A 14,891-nucleotide genomic window follows, 5' to 3' on the forward strand; every position below is an offset into this window, starting at 1 on the left:
GGAAAATGACCTCAAAACAACAAATGTAAGAATTTTTGACATTCAAGAAGGAATTGGGCAAGAGCAAAGGGAATAAAGCTTATTCAAAGAAATAAGAACAGAAAAAATTTTAAAACTTGAGAAAGAGATAAGTATCCAGATCAAGAAATGTTAAAGGAAACCAAGCAGATTTGACCCATATAAGACTATTCGAAGGCATTTAATAATCGATCTCACAAAGATCAAGGACAGAGAGGATCCTAAAAGCAACAACAGGAAAGCAGCAAATAACATATAAGGCACTCAAACAGATTTCTTAACAGAAACCACAGTGGCCAGAAGGAGGGAGTAAGATTACATTCTCAAAGTGCTAAAAGAATAATTAAAAAAGAAAAAAAAAAACACTCAAGACATACTGTATCCAGCAAAGCTATCCTTCAAATATAAATGAGAAATAAAGTATTTCTCAGGCAAACAAAAGTTGAGAGAATTCTTCATCACAACATTCATCTTACAAGAAATGCTTAAGGAAATTCTTCAATCTGAAGAAAAACATGCAAAAAGAAAAGATTTGAAGTTACAAAACTCACTGGCAAAATTAAGTACATGGACAAACCCAGAATAATCCAATAATGTAATTGCAGTAGGCAATTCACTTATAATTCTAGTATTAAGTCCAAAAGAAAAACCTATAAAAAACAATAATAGCTAAGTCGCTAAGTTGTGGGTTAAAAAAACAGTAAGAGCAACAGCAGCCTGTTAAGAGAAAGGCAATATAAAAATATGTAAATTGAGACAACATAAACTCAAAATAAGGGGGTGATAGAGTAAAAGTGTAACTACTTTTTTCATTTTTTTTGCTTTTATTCTTGTGATCTAAGATAACTTGTCATCTCTTTAAAAAACATATCTATGAAATGGTTTATATCTATAAAATGATTTATGTAAGCCTCATGGTAACCACAATGCAAAAATCTGTAATTATTAACTAAAAATAAAAAACCAACAAATTAAAATGTACTACCAGAGACAATCTTCTAACCAGAAGACAGTAAGAAAGAAAAAAAATAAAGAGTAATTGTAAAACAACCAGAAAATAGGCAACATAATGGCAATAGTAAGTCCTACTTACCAATAATAATATTGAATATAAATAGACTCAATTCTCCAATTAAAAGGTATAGAGTGACTGAATTGATAAAGAAACAAAATCCAACTATATGCTTCCTATAAGACACATACTTCAGAGTTGAGGTGGAACAAGATGGTGGAATAGGAGGATCTACCAATTGTTCCTTGCAAAAGGACACCAATTTAACAGCTATCTACAGACAAAAAGAGTACATTCATAACAACCAAAAATCAGGTAAACACTCACAGTACCTGGTTTTAACTTCGTATCACTGAAATATACACTACAGAGGTAGGAAAAACAGTTTTGAATCACCGATGCCACCTCTCTCCCATACCCTGGCAGTGACAGTGTGGTGTTGAGAGCATTTCTGTGTCCTGGGGAGAGGGAGACTGCAGTAATTTTGAGGAATTGAACTCAGTGCTGCCCTATTATAACAAAAAACAAAATTGGACCAAACAGCTAATGCCTGTCCATGGAAGGAGCAGCTACTCATCCATTCACATTGCTATAAAGAAATACCTGAGACTGGGTAATTTATAAAGAAAAGAGGTTAATTAGTTCATGGTTCTGCAGGACGTATAGGAAGCATGGCAGCATCTGCTTCTGGAGAGGCTGGAGGGTGCTTTTACCCATGGTAGAAGGCAAAGCAGGAGCAAGCATTTCACTTGGTGAAAGCAGGAGTGAGAGAGAAAGGGGAAAAGTGTCACAAACTTTTAAATGACCAGATCTCATGAGAACTCACTCACTATCCCACAGACAGTACCAAGTGGATGATGCAAAAACATTCATGAGAAATCCGCCCCCATGATCCAATCACATCCCATCAGGCCCCACCTCTAGCAATGCAGGATTACAATTCAACATGAGATTTTGATGAGGACACAGATCCAAACCATATCACAGTATTTAAACCAGCCCTAGCCAGAGGGGAATCCATCGAGGCCACAAGAACGGCAATATCTAGGTGAGTCCTAGTGTTGAACTTGGCCCAGGGACAGTGGACTGGGGGAATACCAGCTCAGCCAGAGCAGAAAAGAGCACTGATCAGGGTCATGAGGACCCCTTTTCAGGCCCTAGATCCTGGACGACACTTATAGGCACACACCCATCTAAAAGGAAACACTCTGACTTGACGGGAAACACCCAGTCCTGGCAGGATTGATAACCTGCTAACTGAAGGGCCCCTGGACCCTCAATAACCAGCAGTGATACCTAGGGACTACATTGAGGTGCTTGGGTGAGACTTGCTGGCTTCAGGTGAGACTCAGCATATTCCCAAATGTGGTGGCTATGGGGCAAGATTCCTTCTGCTTGAGAATAATGAAGGGAAAAGTAAAGGGGACTTTGTCTTGCACCTTAGGTACCAGGTCAGTCACAGTAAAGTAGAGCACCAAGTAGGCTCCTGGGGCCCCCAATTCCAGGCCTTGGCTTTGGTTTCTGAAACACCCCTGGACCACAGGAGACCCCACTGCACTGAAGGGTGAGTCCCAAGCCAGGTAGCATTTATAACAAGCTGACTGAAGAGTCCTTGAGACTCAAGGGAAAATTGGTAGTAGTCTGGCAGTAATCACTGTGGGTATGAGGTAGCAGTGGCCACAGGGTGAGGTTCCTGTGCCTTTGGAAAGGGGAGAAAAGAGTGCGAAGGACCACATCTAGTGGTGTGAGTACCAGCTAAGTTATGGTACAACAGAACACCAGGTAGATTTTTAATATTTTTGACCTTAGTCCTTGGCACCCAGATGGCACCACTGGGACCATATAAGGCCTGGGGAAACCTGTCACCCTGAAGGGTAACACATAGGCCCAACTGGCTTTGCCACCTGCTAATTGTAGAGCCCCAAGGCCTAAAGTGAACATAGACAGTAGCCAGGAAGTGGTTACAATAAGCCTTGGGCGAGAACCAGTGATGTTCTGGCTTCAGGTCTGACCCAGCACAGTCATAGTGGTGGTGGCCACAGGGGTGCTTGTGTCACTCTACCTCTGGCTCCAGGTGGTTCAGAGCAGATAGAGAGATCTCATTTGTTTGGGAGAAAGAAAGGGAAGAAAACAAGAGTCTCTGCCTGGTAATTCAGAGGATTCTTCTGGATCTTGTCCAAGACCATTAAGGGAGTAGTACCTCTATGAGTCTGCAAGAACCACAGTGTTACTGGGTTTGGGGTGCTGCCAAATTCAGACAGAATTTACATCACAACATGCAAGTCATTTCAAATATCTGAAAAGCCTCCCCATTAAGGGTGCGTACAAACAAGTTGAGACTGAGAAGACTAAAAGAAATACCTAACTCTTCAATGCACAGAGACAGAGGAATATCTACAACTATCAAGACAATTCAAGAAACCATGACGTCACCAAATGAGGTACATAAGGCACCAGGGACCAATACTGGAGAAACAAGAGATATGTGACCTTTCAGAAAGAGAATTCAAAATAACTGTGTTGAGAAAATTCAAAGAAATTCAACAAAACAGAGAAGGAATTCGGAATTCTATCACTCAAATTTAACAAAGCATCAAAATAATTCAGAAGAATCAAGAAAAAATACTGAAGAAATGGAAGTAACATAATTAAGAATGCATTGTAGCCTTTTAATTGCAGAATTGATCAGGCAGAGGAAAGAATCAGTGGGAATGAAAATAGTCTATCTGAAAATATACAGGTAGAGGAGACAAAAGAAAAAATAATAAAAAACAATGAAGCACATCTACAGGATCTAGAAAATAGCCTCAAAATATAAATTTCAGAGTTATTGGCCTAAAGGACAAGGCAGAGAAAGAGATAGTGGTAGAAAATTTATACAATGGGATAATAACAGAGAACATCCCAAACCTAAAGAAAGGTATCAATATCCAAATACAAGGAGGTTATAAAACACAAAGCAGATTTAACCCAAAGAAGACTACCTCTAGATATTTAATAATTAAACACCCAAAGGTCAAGAATTGTAAAAGGATCCTAAAATCAGCAAGAGAAAAGAAACAACATACAATTGAGCTCCAATACGTCTGGCAGCAGACTTTTCAGTGGAAACCTTATAGGTCAGGAGAGAGTGGCATGACATATTTCAAATGTTGAAGAAAAAAAAATTGCCCTAGATAGTATATAATGCAAAATTATCATTCAAGTATGAGAGAGAAATAAATACTTTCCAAAACAAACAAAAGGTGACAGATTTCATCAACATCAAACCTGTCCCACAGGAAATGTAAAAGGGAGTACTTCAATCAGAAAGAGAGGGAAATCAATGAGCAATAAGAAATCATCTGACAGTATAAAACTCACTGGCAATACTAAGTGTACAGAAAAACACAAAATATTATAACACTGTAACTGCGGTGTGTAAACTACTCTCATCTTGTGTAGAAAGAATAAAAAATGAACCAAGGCAAAAGAATCGCTTGAACCCGGGAGGCAGAGGTTGCAGTGAGCCGAGATCGTACCACTGCACTCCAGCCTGGGCAACAGAGTGAGACTCTGTTTCAAATAATAATAATAATAATAATAATAATAACCACAACAAATTTTAAAGACATAGAGCAATAAGATATAAATTAAAACTACAAAACGTTAAAAAGTATGGGAATGAAGTTAAGATGTAGAGCCTTTATTAGTTTTCTTTTTGCTTGTTTCCTTGTTTTCATTTCAAAGTGTTTTCATTAGCTTAAAATAATGGGTTATAAGATTGTGTTTGCAAGCCTCATCATAACCTCAAACCAAAAAATATACAACACACACACACACACACACACACACACAAAGTTAAAAGCATGAAACTAATTTATATCACCAGAGAAAATCACTTTCACTAAAAGGAAGACAGGAAGAAGACAAAGAAGAGAAGACCACAAAATAACCAGAAAACAACAAAATGGCAAAGGTAAGTCTTGACTGACCAATAATAACATTGAATGTAACTAGAATAAACACTAAAATCAAAATACATAGAGTGATGGAATGGATTAAAAAACAGAACCAATCAATCTGTTCCCTACAAGAAACACAATTCACCTATAAAGACACACATAGCATAAAAATAAAGAGATGCAAAAAGATATTCCATGCCAATGAAAATCAAAAAAGAGCAGGAGTTGTTATACTTATATCAGAAAAATTAGATTTCAAGATAAAACCTATTTAAAAAGCCAAAAAGGTCACTATATAATGATAAAGATGTCAATTCAGTGAAAGGATATAACAATTTTAAATATATATGCACCCAACCCTGGAGCACCCAGATATATAAAGAAAATATTATTAGAGCTAATGAGAGAGATAGACCCCAATACAATAATAGCTACATAATTCAACACCCCACTTTCAACACTGGACAGATCATCTAGACAAAAAATCAACTAAGAAAAATCGAAGATCAGATGGCTGCAGATGTGTGGTATTATTTCTGAGGACTCTGTTCTGTTCCATTGGTCTATATCTCTGTTTTGGTACCAGTACCATGCTGTTTTGGTTACTGTAGCCTTGTAGTATAGTTTGAAGTCAGGTAGCGTGACGCCTCCAGCTTTGTCCTTTTGACTTAGGATTGTCTTGGCAATGCGGGCTCTTTTTTGGTTCCATATGAACTTTAAAGGGGAACATCACACACCGGGGCCTATCATGGGGAGGGGGGAGGGGGGAGGGATTGCATTGGGAGTTATACCTGATATAAATGATGAATTGATGGGTGCTGACGAGTTGATGGGTGCAGCACACCAACATGGCACAAGTATACATATGTAACAAACCTGCACGTTATGCACATGTACCCTAGAACTTTAAGTATAATTAAAAAAAAAAAAGGTAAAAAAAAAAGAAAAATCGAACTTAATCTACACTATAGACTAAATGGACCTAATGGATATATAAGGAACTTTTGATGCAACAGCTGCAGAATACACATTCTTTTCCTCAGCACAAGGATCATTCTCAAATAGAGAACATGTTAGGTCACAAAACAAGTCTTGAAACATTAAAAAAATGGAAAAAATATGAAGCATTTTCTGTGACAAGAATGAAATAAAACTAGAAATCAATAACAAGAGGAATCTTGGAAACTCTAAAAATATATGGAAAGTAAATGATACGTGCCTGAATTGCCAGGGTGTCAATGAAGAAATTGAAAAAAAATTAAAAATTTCTTGAAAACAATGATAGAAACGCAACAGACCAAAGCTATGGGATACAACAAAAGCAGGACTAAGAGGGAAGTTTATAGCTATAATTGCTTACAACAAAAAACATAAAAAGTTTTAAATAAACAACCTAATGGTCTATCTTAAGAATGAGGACAGCAAGAGTGAACCAAACCCAAAACCAGTAGAAGAAAAGAAATATTAAAGATTAGAGCAAAAATATATGAAATTTTAAAGAAGTAAACAGTACAAAAGGACAATGACACAGAATTTGCTTTTTTGGAAAGTTAAACAAAATTGATAAATCTTTAGGTAGACTAAGAAAAGAGAGAAGACCCAAACAAACAGAATCAGAGATAAAACAAGGAGACATTACAACTGATACCACAGACATTCAAAGGACCACTAATGGCTCCTATAAGTAAGTATATGCCAAAAAATTGGAAAATCTAGAGGAAATAGAAAAATTTCTAGACAGACACAACCCACCAAGACCGAACCAAGAAGAAATTTAAAACCTGAGCAGACCAATAACAAGTAACAAGATCAAAGTCATGATAAAAAGACTCCCAGTAAAGAAAAGTCTGGGACTCAAGAGATTTACTGCTGAATTCTACCAAACATTTAAAGAAGAACTAATACAAATCCTACTCAAACTATTCTAAAATATAGAGGTAAGGAATACTTACAAACTCATTCTACGAGGCTAGTATTACCCTGATAACAAGCTACATCAAAAAGAAAACACACACACACACACGTCAGCCAGTATCTCGATGAGTATTGATGCAAAAAGCCTCAAAATGCTAGCAAACTGAATTCAACAACACATTAAAAAGATATTCATCACAACCAACTGGGATTTATTCCTGAGATGCAAGAATGGTTCAACATATGCAAATCAATCAATATGATACAGCATATCAATACAATGAAAGACAAAAATCACATAACAATTTCAATTGATGCTGAACACATATTTGACAAAATTCAATATCTCTTCATGAAAAAAACCCTCAAACAACCGGGTATAAAAGAAACATATCTCAACATAGTAGAAGACACAACAGACAAACAGTGTCATACGAAATGGGGAAAAACTAAAAGCCTTTCTTTTAAGATCTGGAACACAGCAAGGATGCCTACTATCCCACTGTTATTCCACATGGTAATGGCAGGCCTAACTATTGGAATCAGACAAAAAATAGAAATAAAGTCCATTGAAATAGGAAAGGAACAAGTCAAATTTTCCTTGTTTGCAGATGATATGGTCTCATATTTGAAACTGCTTAAAGACTCTACAAGAAAACTACTAGAATAAAGAAAATCAGTAAAGTTGCAGAATACAAAACAAACATACAAAAATCAGTAGCATTTCTCTATGCCAACAATGAACAATCTGAAAAAGAAATATAAAAATTAATCCTATCCCATTTATAGTAGCCACACATAAAATTAATTACCTAGGAACTAACATAACCAAAGAAGTGAAAGATCTTTATCTTGAAAGCTATAAAACACTTATGAAAGTAAATGACACCAAAAAAATTTGAAAGATGTTCGATGTTCATGGATTGGAAGAATAAATAATTTTAAAATGTCTATGCAACCAAAAGCAATTTACAGATCCAGTGCAATCTCTATCAAAATACCAATGATATTCTTCACAGAAGTAAAAAAGAAAATCCTAAAATCTATATGGAACCCAAAAGACCCAGAATAGTCAAAGCTATCCTACGTAAAAAAACAAAACTGGAGTATCAGGGGAAACAGCCCCCAATATTTCAACATAGGTTCTTTTCTATTTTCCCTAAGTTTCAGCCAGTCTGAGAAATAAAGGGAAAGAGTACAAAACAGAGAAATTTTAAAGCTGGGTGTCCAGGGGAGACATCACATGTCAGCAGATTCCGTGATGCCACCTGAGCCGCAAAACCAGCAAGTTTTTATTACGGATTTCAAAAGGGGAGGCATGTATGAATAGGGTGTGGGTCACAGAGATCACATGCTTCAAGGACAATAAAATATCACAAGGCAAATGGGGGCAGAATGAGATCACAGGACCAGGGCAAAATTAGAATTGTTGATGAAGTTTCATGTCCCACGGGACAAGCATTGTCATTGATAACATCTTATCAGGAGATAGGGTTTGAGAGCAGACAACCGGTCCAACTAAAATTTACTAGGCAGGAATTTCCTAATCCTAATAAGCCTGGGGGCACTACAGGAGACTGGGGCTTATTTCATCCCTTATCTACAACCGTATAAGACAGACACTTCCAGAGTGACCATTTTAGAGACCTTCCCCTGGGAATGCATTCTCTTTCTCAGGGCTGTTCCTTGCTGAGAAAAAGAATTCAGTGATATTTCTCCTATTTGCTTTTGTAAGAAGAGAAATATGACTCTGTTCTCTCTGGCCCCACAGGCAGTCAGGCCCAATGGTTATCTTCCTTGTTCCCTGAAAATCGCAGCTATCCTGTTCCTTTTGGATGCCCAGATTTCATATTGTTCAAACACACATGCTCTACAAACAATTTGTGCAGATAACACAATCATCACAGGATCCTGAGGTGACATACATCCTCAGCTTATGAAGATGATGGGATTAAGAGATTAAAGTAAACGACAGGCATAGGAAATTATAAGAGTATTGATTGGGAAAGTGATAAATGTCCATGAAATCTTCACAAATTTTGTTCAGAGACTGCAATAAAGACAGGTGTAAGAAATTATAAAAGTATTAATTTGGGGAACTAATAAATATCCATTAAATCTTCACAATTTATGTTCTTCTGCCATGGCTTCAGCCGGTCCCTCCATTCGGGGTCCCTGACTTCCCACAACACTGGAGGAATCACATTATCTGACTTCAAGTTGTATTACCTAGCTATAGTGACTGAAACAGCACAACACTGGCACAAAAACAGACACATAGACCAACGAAACAGAATACAGAACCCCAAAATAAATCCACACACCTATAGTGAACTCATTTTTGACAAAGATGTTGAGAACATACATTGGGGAAAAGACAGTCCCTTCAATAAATGGTGCTGGGGAACTGGATATTCATATGCAGAAGAATGAAACTAGATACGTATCTCTCACCATATAAAAAAAAAAATCAAAATGGATTAAAGTCTTAAATCTAAGGCCCACAACTATGAAACTGCTAGAACAAAATCTTAGGGAAAATCTCCGGGATATTGATGTGGACAAAAATTTCTTGAGTAATGTCCTACTAGTAGTACAGGCAAGCAAAGCAAAAATGAACAAATGAGATCACATAAAATTAAAAAGCTTCTGCACAGCTAAGAAAACTATTAATAAAGTAAAGAAACATCCCACAGAATGGGAGAAAATATTTTCAAACTACTCATTTGACAAGGGATTAATAAACAGACTACATGATGAGCTGAATCAACACTATAGAAAAAATCTAATAGTATGACTAAAAAGTAGGCAAAAAAATGAATAGACATTTCTCAAAAGAACATACAAATAGCAAACAGACATATGAAAAGGTGCTCAACATCACTGGTCATTGAAGAAAAGCAGATCAAAATTACAATGAGACTCCAGTTACAATGGCTTATATCTACCTTTGGTCTTTGATGTTGGTGACCTTTAGATGGGGTTTTTGTGTGGACGTCCTTTTTGTTGACATTGATACTATCCCTTTCTGTTTGTTAGTTTCCCTTCTAACAGTCAGGCCCCTCTGCTATAGTTTTGCTGGAGTTTCCTGGAGGTCCACTCCAGACCATGTTTACCTGGGTATCACCAGCAGAGGCTGCAAGCGAAGATTGCTGCCTGTTCCTTCCTCTGGAAGTTTCATCCCAGAGGGGCACCCGCCAGATGCCAGCCAGAGCTTTCCTGTATGAGGTGTCTGTTGACCCCTGCTGGGAGGTGTCTACCAGTCAGGAGGCACGGGGGTCAGGGACCCACTTGAGGAGGCAGTCTCTCCCTTAGCAGAGCTCGAGCTCTGTGCTGGGAGATTTGCTGCTCTCTTCAGAGCCAGCAGGCAAGAACGTTTAAGTCTGCTTAACCTGTGCCCACAACAAACTGCCCCTTCCCCCAGGTGCTCTGTCCCAGGGAGATGGGAGTTTTATCTATAAGCCCCTGACTGGGGCTGCTGCCTTTCTTTCAGAGATGTTCTACCCAGAGAGGAGAAATCTAGAGAGGCAGTCTGGCTACAGCAGCTTTGCCAAGCTGCACTGGGCCCTGCCCAGTTCAAACTTCCCAGTGGCTTTGTTTACCCTGTGAGGGGAAAGCTGCCTACTGAAGCCTCAGTAATGGCAAACGCCCCTCCCCCCACCAAGCAGGTCGACTTCAGACTGCTGTGCTGGCAGCAAGCATTTCAAGTCAGTGGATCTTAGCTTGCTAGGCTCCATGGGAATGGGATCCGCTGAGCTAGACCACTTGAATCCCTTGTTTCAGCCCCCTTTTCAGGGGAGTGAACAGTTCTGTCTCGCTGGCATTCCAGGTGCCACTGGGGTATGAAAAAAAAAACTCCTGCAGCTAGCTCAGTGTCTGCCCAGACGGCCACCAATTTTGTGCCTGAAACCCAGAGCCCTGGTGGCGTAGGCACCCGAGGGACTCTCCTGTTCTGCAGGTTGTGAAGACCATGGGAAAAGCATAGTATCTGGGCTGGAATGCACCATTCCTCATGGCACAGTCCCTCACGGCTTCCCTTGGCTAGGGAAGGGAGTTCCACAACCCCTTGCACTTCCAGGGTGAGGCGATGCCCCACCCTGCTTTGACTTTCCCTCTGTGGGCTGCACCCACTGTCTAACCAGTCCCAATGAGATAAGCTGGGTACCTCAGTTGGAAATGCAGAAATCACTCACTTTCTGCATTTGATCTCATTGGGAGCTGCAGACCAGAGCTGTTCCTATGTGGCCATCTTGCTAGCCACCTCACCCACAAAACAAATCTTAATAAAATTTTAAAAAATTAAAATAATATCTAGTATCTTCTCAGATCACAGTAGAATAAAACTAGAAATCAATGCCAAAAGGCACCCTCAAGACTACAAATAAATGGACATTAAACAATATGCTTGTGAATAATTTGTGGGTTAATAATGAAATCAAATCGAAAGTTAAGAATTTTTTCAAAATGAATAACAGTGACAAGTTATCAAAACTTCAGGAATACAGCAAAAGCACGTCTAGAGGAATGTTTACAGCGCTAAATGCCTACATCAAAAAGACAGAAAGATAACAAATAGACAACTTACTGTTACACCTCAAGGAACTAGAGAAACAAGAACAAATCAAACCCAAAGTTAGCAAAAGAAAAAAATAACAAATATTAAAGCAGAACTAAATGAAATTGAAAGCAAAAAAATGAATAAAACAAAGTTGGTTCTCAGAAAAAACGAAGAAAATGTATAGCCCAGTAACTAGATAAACCCAGAAAAGAAGAGAGAAGATTCAAATAAGTTCAATTTGAAATGAAACTGTAGCTCATTGAGCTTGCCTGCAGCTCTCAGGGTTCCTGTGGCTTTCTTTGTTGTTGCAGCCAGCCCTGCATGCCAGCAACCATGCCGAAGGGACCTGCAGTTGGTATGGCTCTTGGCCCTACATACTCTTGTGTGGGTGTTTTCCAGCAGGGAAAAATAGAGATAATTGCCGATGATCAGGGAAACCGAACCATTCCAAGCTATGTCACCTTTACGGACACTGAACGATTGATCGGTGATGCCTCAAAGAATCAAGTTGCAATGAACCCCACCAACACAATTTTTGATGCCAAACATCTATTTGGACGCAGATTTGATGATGCTGTTGTCCAATCTGATATGAAGCATTGGCCCTTCATGGTGGTGAATGATGCTGGCAGGCCTAAGGTCCAAGTAGAATACAAGGGAGAGACCAAAAGCTTCTACCCAAAAGGAGGTGTCCTCTATGGTTCTGACAAAGATGAAGGAAATTGCAGAAGCCTACCTTGGGAAGACTATTACTAATGCTGTGTTCACAGTGCCGGCTTAATTTAATGACTCAGTACCAGGCTAACAAAGATGTTGGAACTATTGCTGGTCTCAAGGTATTTAGAATTATTAATGAACCAACTGCTGATGCTATTGCTTACAGCTTAGACAAAAAGGTTAGAGCAGAAAGAAACATGCTGATCTTTGACCTGGGAGGTGGCGCTTTTGATGTGTCAATCCTCAATACTGAGGATGGAATCTTTGAGGCCAAATCTACAGCCAGAGACACCCACTTGGGTGAAGAAGATTTTGACAACCGAATGGTCAACTGTTTTATTGCTGAGTTCAAGCACAAACACAAGAAGGACATCAGTGAGAATAAGAGGGCTGTAAGATGCCTCCGTACTGCTTGTGAATGTGCTAAGAGTACTCTCTCTTCCAGCACCCATGCCAGTACTGAGATCGATTCTCTCTCTGAAGGAATCGACTTCTATACCTCCAGTACCCGTGCCTGATTTGAAGAACTGAATGCTGACCTGTTCCGTAGAACCCTGGACCTGGTAGAGAAAGCCCTTCGAGATGCCAAACTAGACAAGTCACAGATTCACAATATTGTCCTGGTTGGTATTTCTACTCATATCCCCAAGATTCAGAAGCTTCTCCAAGACTTCTCCCATGAAAAATAACTGAATAAGAGCATCAACCCTGATGAAGCTGTTGCTTATGGTGCAGCTGTCCAGGCAGCCATCCTGTCTGGAGACAAGTCTGAAAATGTTCAAGATTTGCTGCTCTTGGATGTCACTCCTCTTTCCCTTGGTATTGAAACTGCTGGTGGAGTCATGACCAACCTCATCAAACATACTACTACCATTCCTACCAAGCAGACACAGACCTTCACTACCTATTCTGACAACCAGCCTGGTGTGCTTATTCAGGTTTATTAAGGTGAGCATACCATGACCAAGGATGACAACCTGCTTGACAAGTTTGAACTCACAGGCATACCTCCTGCACCCGGAGGTGTTCCTCAGATTGAAGTCACTTTTGACACTGATGCCAATGTCATCCTCAATCTCTCTGCTGTGGTCAAGAGTACAAGAAAAAAGAATAAGATTACTATCACTAATGACAAGGGCCATTTGAGCAAGGAAGACATTGAACATATGGTCCAGGAAGCTGAGAAGTACAAAGCTGAAGATAAGAAGCAGAGGGACAAAGTGTCATCCAATAATTCACTTGACTCCTGTGAATTCAACATGAAAGCAACTCTCAAAGATGAGAAAATTCAAGGCAAGATTAACGATGAAGACAAACAGAAGATTCTGCACGAGTATAATGAAATTATCAACTGGCTCAATAAGAATCAGACTGCTGAAAAGGAAGAATTTGAACATCAGCAGAAAGAGCTGGAGAAAGTCTGCAACCCCATCATTACCAAGCTGTACCCGAGTGCAGGAGGCAAGCCAGGAGGAATGCCTGGGGGATTCCCTCGTGGTGGAGCTCCTCCCTCTGGTGGTGCTTCCTCAGGGCTCACCATTGAAGAGGTTGATTAAGTCAACACAAGTATAGATGTAGCATTGTTCCACACATTTAAAATATTGAAGGACCTAAATTTGTAGCAAATTCTGTGGCAGTTTTAGAAAGTCCAGCTGCTATAGTAAGTTACTGGGCATTCTCAATACTTGAATATGGAACATATACACAGGGGAAGGATATAACATTGCACTTTATAAGCACTATTGTACAGGAAAAATGCAAAGTCTTAAATAAAACTATTTAAATTTCGCAAAAAAAAAAAAAGAAATGAAATGTTAAACTTTACAACTGACTCCACAGAAATACAAAGGATCATTCAAGACTATTATGAAAACCTCTATGCACATAAACCAGAAAATCTAGAAGAAATGAATAAACTCCTGGAAACATACAATCCCCCTAGCTTTGATCAAGAAGAAATAGAAATCCTGAACAGATCAATAGCAAGCAGTAAAATTTAAACAGTAATTTAAAGAAAAGAAATCACTGCCCACAACAGCAACAACAACAAAAGCCCAGGTGGACCACAAGGATTCACAGCTGAATTCTATAAGACATTCAAAGAAGAATTGATGCCAATCCTACTGAAACTATTTCAAAAGACTTAGAAGGAGGGAATCCTCCCTAACTCATTCTATGAAGCCAGTATCACACTGATACCAAAACCAAGAAAGGACACAACAACAACAGCAAAACTACAGGCCAATATCTATGAAAAATGTAAATGCAAAAAAATCCTCAACGAAATACTAGCAACCCAAATCCAACAGCACATCCAAAAGATAATTCACCATGATCAAGTGTGTTTCATCCCAGAGATGAAGTGATGGATCAACATACTCAAGTCAATAAATGTGATTCACCACATAAACAGAATTAAAAACAAAAACCATATGATCATCTCAATAGGCACAGAAAAAAAGAATTCAACAAAATCCACCATCTCTTTATGTTTAACAACCCTTAACAAACAAGCATAGAAGGGACATACATCAAAATAATAGCAGCCATATATGACATACCCACAGTCAACATCATACTGAATGGGGAAAAGTTGAAAATTCTCACCAAGAACTAGAACAAGACAAGGACATCCACTTTCACCACTTCTATTCAACATAGTACTGGAAGTCATAGAGCAATCAGGCAAGAGAAAGAAATAAAGGGCATTCAAATAGGAAAACAGGAA

At 38.9% G+C, this 14,891-nt stretch overlaps 1 pseudogene; it reads left to right on the top strand.

Moving 5' to 3' along the window:
* The first annotated feature begins 11,779 nt into the window (after positions 1-11,779).
* Positions 11,780-13,719, top strand: LOC117077856 (annotated as a pseudogene).
* Positions 13,720-14,891: the final 1,172 nt, after the last annotated feature.

This window comes from Trachypithecus francoisi, unplaced genomic scaffold, assembly GCF_009764315.1.
Source record: "Trachypithecus francoisi isolate TF-2019V2 unplaced genomic scaffold, Tfra_2.0 Lachesis_group6, whole genome shotgun sequence".
Lineage (NCBI taxonomy): Eukaryota > Metazoa > Chordata > Mammalia > Primates > Cercopithecidae > Trachypithecus > Trachypithecus francoisi.